This window comes from Humulus lupulus, chromosome X (assembly GCF_963169125.1).
Source record: "Humulus lupulus chromosome X, drHumLupu1.1, whole genome shotgun sequence".
NCBI lineage: Eukaryota > Viridiplantae > Streptophyta > Magnoliopsida > Rosales > Cannabaceae > Humulus > Humulus lupulus.
Genome location: NC_084802.1, coordinates 71,620,588 through 71,628,787, shown reverse-complemented (window position 1 = coordinate 71,628,787; position 8,200 = coordinate 71,620,588). Strand labels below are relative to the sequence as shown.

The 8,200-nt window shown below is 35.3% G+C and overlaps 1 non-coding gene across 1 annotated transcript; it reads left to right on the top strand.

Annotated features, from left to right (window-relative positions):
- Nucleotides 1-5,995: 5,995 nt before the first annotated feature.
- On the top strand, nucleotides 5,996-6,102 carry LOC133807778 (small nucleolar RNA R71). Its single transcript, XR_009879672.1, has one exon. It is a non-coding gene; the product is annotated as a small nucleolar RNA R71 (small nucleolar RNA).
- The last annotated feature ends 2,098 nt before the right edge of the window (nucleotides 6,103-8,200 follow it).

Sequence of the window (8,200 nt, the reverse complement as noted above, 5' to 3'; positions counted from 1 at the left end):
TTTGGGTTGAGTTTTAGATGATTGAGCTCGGAGAAAAACACAGAAAAACCCAGTTTTTTTGGGTCCGCGAAGGAGCGCCGCGTTGCTAGGGCTGTTCAGGAATTTGGGAGAGTTCCTGGGCACAGCGGCGCCTGTTGGGCTGCACCGTAGTGCCAGGCTAATTTTAGGCCCCCATTTTTGTATCTATTTAGGGCTTGGCCCGACGGCTCGGGGGACGGTTCCACCATCCCGTTTGGCGGAATTAAAGGTCACGAGAGCGTGGGATTGGTCTCGTAATTAGTTTTTAGAATTGAATCATAAAAACAATATTATTAATGGTTATGACTAGGATTACCGCTAGGCTCAGGAAAGGATAGTGCTTGGGGATCGTATTTATTTGCCAGAATAGGACCAGATGTAAGAAAACTGCACCTGGGTTGTTGTTAGGGCTCAAGCCTCAGTTATTTAACATGGTTATAACCATGCTTAGTATGTTTTAGTATACATGTTTAACTTCGATGTGCATACATGTATTAAGTGATTACTGCTTATCCGTTATATCTGATTGAAAGGCTTGGCTTATAAGTCGAGGGTTTGTCGATTATAATTGATTGAAAAGCTCGACTTATAAGTCAAGGATTTATCTATTACGTCTAATTAAAAGGCTCGGCTTATGAGTCAAGGGTATCAATAGAGTGCTGAACGTAGGCCGATGTGGTTAAGCTAACCTAGGAGCATGATATATGCTTGAACGACCCAAATGGCCACTTGAAATATATAGTACTAGGTACGCTTGGCTAGACCTAAGGGTTGTTAAACAGGGAATAACGCAATGTGTCCGGTGTGGCTCAATAGTCACTTATTTGGAAAATAGGGCAATGGGCCCTGGTGTGGCTTTATAGTTAGGTATCTTGATTGAATGCATGCATGAGTAGGGTTATTACTACTAGGCATGCTAATTATACTTTTATGATCTAACGATTTACTGCTTATGAGCATGATTATGTTTTCTTGCTAAGCCTCGGCTTAAGGGTGCTAAATGGTTCAGTTAAAAGAAAAGAAAAGTTGAACTAGCCATGAGTTAGAGAGCTTCCGGGGCAGGGTGTACATATGCAGCCTACTTAACCGCCATGGCCGAGGGTATCTGATCGCAAAAATTATGTACGCAAGTATACATAATCGATTCAAGTAATATAGATAGTAAATAAAGTATCGTTCCCACAAGGACTATTAACCAATAACCAATAAGTGCTTTTAAATTTCTATTTGGCTGTTGAAATTAGAATGATTTTTAAACAAAGACTTAAAATTAAAATAAACATTGCAAAAATAAAGATTGATTCAATAATTAAAAACCTAGGGTATTAATTTCATCAACTTTCCATTCTATTAATTTTACTAATCAGTTCTAAAGTTCTTTCTTCCTATTCTAATAGCAGGTTAACATAAATCAATTCCTATTCTTTTTCAAGATATAAGATCTCAACCTATATGCAGGATTTCTACATCTCTGTGATAAACTTAAACATATAGGAGGTATTAAGCATAGAAACATAATTACTACACAAGCCATCTAGGTATTTTCGTCCAATATGTAACCCATGTCTATACAACGATAGCATATTCAATTCTCATCTTTCAAATTTTGAATCAAAATCATAAATCAAGCAAATATTGATCAGGTATTTACTATCATTAAGCAAACATTGTATAGATTAGAATAAATGAGAAGAATCAATAGAACATAATAATACGATTAAATAGAAATCCAAGTGACTACATTAAACCCTAGATAGATATGTTTTGTTCATATCAGACATTATAACAATAACATTCAGATAATTATTCATAGAAAATAACCTAAAGAATTAAGATGAAGAAGAAATGTAGAAAACAATAAACTAGAAAAAGAAATCTAGAAACAATAAAACCAACAATCTTTTCTAAATCTAGGGTTTTTGAAAACTAATCAGCCTCTTTCAATTCGTAGAATAATGTCACCCAAATAGTTTTCCAATGCTCCCAAGTGAAAAGACCGTTTTGTCCTTCTAAAAGTGGCTTAAAATTTCAAAATCGCGTCGATAGCGCTGTAGTGCTAGGTTTTGGGCGCTGTAGCGCTGATAACAAAGCCAAATTCCATTCGCGAACTAGCGCTGTAGCGCTAGGTTTGTAGCACTGTAACGCTACAATTAGACTCCAAATAAATATCAACTAGCACTGTAGCGCTAGGTTTGTAGCACTGTAGCGCTAGTTACAGAAACACAAGCCTTCAAAACAACAAATGAGCTTTGTAGCACTACTATGGTAGTGCTGGGGTGCTAATCACAGTGGTGTAACTCGGACTCCTTGCTTCCAAAACAACTCGATTTTCTCCAAAATTGCTTTATTTTCTACCACTTTTACTTCATTCATATCTTTTCATCATCTTAACATCAAAAACCTGAAACATGAACAAACAAGCATAAATTTGCGATAAAATAGCCCTAAACTAATGAAAACCTTCCTAAAAACTAAACCATAAACTATACTAAAACTTGTTTATCAAATCCCTCAAACTAATCCTTTACTCGCCCTCGAGTAATAAATCTAACAAGACTCAAACTTAAACAAACTAAATTGACATAACTAACCAATTCCAACACCCAATTCTACCATGCACAGATAATTCTCTAGAAACAACATGATACTTAAAGTATTAATCTTGATGTTCAATCAAAATACTTCAACCCTTCATTGCAATCTATTAACGCCAAAGCTCATTTTACTCATAACTTGCAAATAAAATAATTAAACCACTTTATGCACCACTAATTCTCACCAACTAACCACATAACCAAATTATTCCATATGCCTGTATTACTTAATATTCTCCATTAATATAAACAACTACACAAATAAGAATCAATAGGACTTTATAGGGGTTGTAATAGAAGGCTTAGGTATGGGCAGATAAAAAAATATTTTAGGCTTAATCATACCACAACCATTCTAACTAAAAAAACTTTCCCAACAATTTAAAACCACTCATCCGTTGTCACCACTTTTTCTGTGCAGTGATTGAGAAATTTATACAAACCACTCATTCTTATGTTTTTTTTTCTTTTCTAATATTACACTCCCCCAAACATAGATTTTTCAATAGATAAATGTTCAGGAGTGTAATCCTTTCGCACTTTTTTTTTTCTTTTCTTTTCTCTGTACTTTTCTCAATCACAAGAAATTTTCTGAATAACACATTATACATAACTTCCCATTGCACATTCACTCCCCACACAATAATTTTAATGCTCATGGTATGGGTCAAAAGAATAAATGGTAATCAAATTCACAGCTAGGCTCAAAAAATGTGTTAACAAGAAAATAGTTATAAGGCTAACTAAGGATAAAATTTAATAGGGTTAGCTTGAAAGGCATAACTAGTCCGAAAATTGCTTATATCATTTTCCTAAATGTGCATTGTTTCAAATTTCATCTCAAATAGTAAGCAACCAAGTTCTAGAATTTCTTCAATCTTTTTCAATCCACAATCCAAATTCGTCATGCATAAAATAGCTTAATTATAACATTTGCAATCTATGAGCAATAGATATCTTAGTCACAGATCACAGTGAAAAAACACAAAGTATTCTAACCAAGCACATAGATTTTTTTCAGAAGCACATCAACTTTTCCTTTGGATTATACAGCATAACAGCCAATCATATTAAAATGGCAATCATCAACTTAATTTACACTCTAAAACATGACTCAATACAAACTAACTAGAAAACCAAACTAAAAAATGCATCAAATAACATAACACTAAAAATAAATCTCTCCCCAAACTTAAAATCGAACTTTTTCACCAATGTTTAAATGCCTAAAGAATGAGAAAATAGACTTACCTGAGTAGCCACATTAGTATGGGGACTGTGGAGGCTGGGACGAATGTCCCTCAAACGGTTGAGATGGCAGTGGCTACTGCGGCAGAAACCCAACAAATGGTGTAGTGCTTGACATGTGGCGTTATAGCGCTATAACCTCCAACACTTAAAGTTATTTTACATTTTTCACAGTTTACGAATTTCAACACAATTTTTCCAGATTAAAACTAAAAACAACCAACACAAAATTTCTAAAAATATTGTTCCAATCAAAAACAAAAACAAATAACATAAAATTAAAAATAAACATAGGAATGCCACCTACGAGCACTGTCTTTAACTTTTTTTAGCCGGACTCTTGTTTTCTTTCATATTTCAACTTGGATGAAGTCCTCCTCTCACATCCTTGAGAGCCCTCGTTTCTTGTTATTATAGATTGGTGGAACTTTACCCCGCTCATGTAACATTCGAATCCTCTCACTAAAGAACCTTTTTAAACGATGGCGCACTTTTCGCATTCCACTTTTAACCATGGATATTTTCTTAGAGACTTCCAACTTGTTCTCTCCTTGGTTTACCACTTCAACTCTACGACAAGTTGGAATTTCTGTTGTTGCAAAAACATTAAATATTACCTCCTCTTTTTGCACTCGTAGCTTTAACTCATCCTTTTGTACATCAATTAAAGCCCTACCAGTGGCCAAGAATGACCTTCCAAGTATTATTGGAATATTTTCATCTTCCTCCATATCTAGAATAATAAAATCCGCAGGAAAGATGAATTTATCTACTTTCACCAATACATCCTCAATCACTCCACGAGGATGGTTGACTGATCTATCTACCATTTGCAATGACACAGTAGTAGGCCTAGCTTCTCCAAAATTCAACTTCCAAAAGATTTATAGAGGTATTAGATTCACACTAGCCCCTAAATCACATAAGCCTTTAATTTTACTGAACCCCCTATAGAACATAGAATATTAAAACTACCAGGATCTTTAAGCTTAGGAGGTAGTTTCTTCTGAAGTATCGCATTGCACTCCTCAGTAAGTGCCACTGTCTCATAGTCCTCTAGCTTCCTTTTCTTTGACAAAATTTCTTTCATAAAATTCACATAACTTGGCATTTGTTCAAGTGCCTCAGCAACCGGAATATTGATGTGTAGCTTTCAAAAGATATCGAAAAATTTAGAAAACTTCTTATCAAGCTTATTCTTTTGAAGCCTCTGAGGATATGGGATCTTTTTGTGGTGATCTATGCTTATTTCTGGCTGCTTTTCTAAGTTCTCAGTAACATTAGACCCACTCACTTCCTTCTCCTTGTCAAACACTTTTGGCTCTTTTAACTCCTTGCCACTCCTCAAAGATATTTCATTGCACTACTCTTTTGGGTTTACCTCACTAGTGCTTGGTAAGTTCCCTTGAGCCCGGTTTGTCATCAAAGTAGTCAACTACCCCATTTGAGCCTCCAAACTCTTCATAGATGCCCTGGTTTCTGTAATAAATTGGTTCAATCTGTCTGACTGTACTTCTGGTGGGTTAAATTGAGGATGCAGTGGTGGGTGTTCTGGCATTGCTTGGCGAGGATCATAATACGGTCGAGCATTTGGCCCATATATTAATTGATGGGGTGGATATGGTTGTTGATTTTGTGGGTATGGTGGTTGTGCTCCTTGATTATTTTTCTAAGACAAGTTAAGGTGATTCTGCCACCCTTGATTGTAGAACATGGGATATGGGTTATTGGCTGGCCTTTGGCTATTTCTTATGGCTTGAACTTGTTCCATAGGAAAATTATTTAAATCCATTGTAGGACACTGGTTAGGTGGATGTGCCATTCCACACATTTCACACACACTTAGTAATTGACTGGCTTGAGCTGTGAGGTGATTATGTTGTAGTTGTTTCGTCAAGGATGCCACTTGAGCTGTAAACATTGAGATGGCATCTAATTCAAGCATCTTAGCCACCTTCTTTGTATTTTCTCTCTTATTAGGCCACTGGTAATTGTTCATGGCCATCTCCTCTAGTAGAATATAAGCTTCGTTGGCACTCTTGCTCATAAATGTCCCTCCTGCTGCTGCATCTATGATAGTGTGAGTAGTACCGCCTAACCCATTGTAAAAATTATGGACTAACATCCATTTTTCAATCTCGTGATGAGGGCATTTTCTTAACAACTCTTTAAATCTTTCCCATGCTTCATACAATGACTCTATCTCCATCTGACAAAAATTATTAATCTCCCTCCCAACCGTGCAGCCTTGGATGGAGGAAAGAATTTTGCAAGGAACTTTTGAGCAAGCTCCTCCCATGTGGTAATAGAGTTAGCCTATAGGGAAATCAACCAAACCTTTGCTCACTCCCTTAGTGAAAATGGAAACAACCTCAACCTTATTGCGTCATCGCTCACCCCATTCATCTTAAAGGTCGCACAAATCTCTATGAAATTAGCTATGTGTAAGTTAGGGTCCTCTATAGGCAAGCCTCCAAACTAAACAGTAGATTGGACCATTTGTAGAATCGCTGGCTTAATCTAAAAATTATTTGCAGCAATTGTTGGGAGTACATGGTCTCTTAAACTTCTAGCCCCTTGATCAACATGCACCACAGCAGACACTGCCCCTTCAACATCGTTGGCAACATGATTTACTGCATTCCCTTGATTTGTAGTCATGGAAAAATCCAGCTTTTTCATTATCTTTCGGTTCTTATGCACGTTCTTTCAATTTAAGGATTTGCCAGTATGAGCTCCTCTTGTCTACTTTCCCACATATACCAATATTTCCTGAAACAAAATATAGCCTTGATCCAAATGCCTATAAAATATAAAAACCAAATTAGAACAAAAAATAATTAATTTTGATATTGGATATTAAGTCCTCGACAACAGCGCCAAAAACATGATTGCGAAAATTATGTACGCAAGTATACATAATCGATTCAAGTAATATAGATAGTAAATAAAGTATCGTTCCCACAAGGACTATAAACCAATTACCAATAAATGCTTTTAAATTTCTATTTGGCTATTGAAATTAGAATGATTTTTAAACTACGACTTAAAATTAAAAGCAACTTTGCAAAAATAAAGATTGATTCAATAATTAAAAACATAGGGTATTAATTTCATCAACTTTCCATTCTATTAATTTTACTAATCAGTTCTAAAATTCTTTCTTCCTATTCTAATAGCAGGTTCACCTAAATCAATTCCTATTCTTTTTCAAGATATAAGATCTCAAACTATATGCAGGTTTTCTACATCTCTGTGATAAACTTAAACATATAGAAGGCATTAAGCATAGAAAGCTAATTACTCCCCAAGCCATACAGGTACTTTCGTCCAATATGTAACCTACGTCTATATAACGATAGCATATTCATTTCTCATCTTTCGAATTTTGAATCATAATCATAAATCAAGCAAATATTGATCAGGTATTTACTATCATTAAGCAAACATTGTATAGATTAGAATAAAGGAGAAGAATCAATAGAAGATCATAATAAGATTAAATAGAAATCCAAGTGACTACATTTAAACCCTAGATAGAGATGTTTTGTTCATATCAGACATTACAACAATAACATTCAGATAATTGTTCATAGAAAATAACCTAAAGAATTAAGATGAAGAAGAAATCAAGAAAACAATAAACCAGAAAAAGAAATCTAGAAACAATAAAACCATCAATCATTTCTTAATCTAGGGTTTTTAAAAACTAATCAGCCTCTTTCAATTCGCAGAATAATGTCACTTAAATAGTTTTCCAATGCTCCCAAGTGAAAAGACCGTTGTGCCCTTCTAAAAGTGGCTTAAAATTTCAAAATCGCGTTGATAACGCTAGGTTTTGGGCGCTGTAGCGCTGATAACAGAGCTAAATTCCATCAAAAATTCGCGAACTAGCGCTGTAACGCTAGGTTTGTAGCGCTACAATCAGACTCCAAATAAATACCAACTAGCACTATAACACTAGGTTTGTAGCGTTGTAACGCTACTTACAGATACACAAGCCTTCAAAACAACAAATGAGCGTTGTAACGCTACTATGCTAGCGCTAAGGCGCTAATCACAGTGGCATAACTCGGACTCCATGCTTCCAAAATAACTCCATTTTCTCCAAAATTGCTTCATTTTCTCCCACATTTACTTCATTCATCTCTTTTCATCATCTTAAAATTAAAAACCTGAAACATGAACAAACAAGCATAAATCTGCAATAACATAGCCCTAAACTAATGAAAATCTCCCTAAAAACTAGACCATAAATAAGATTAAAACTTGTTTATCAGTTTCTGTTGGAACTAGGGTTGGACCTTGATTTTGCCGCTTAGGTCGAATTTCGTATTCAT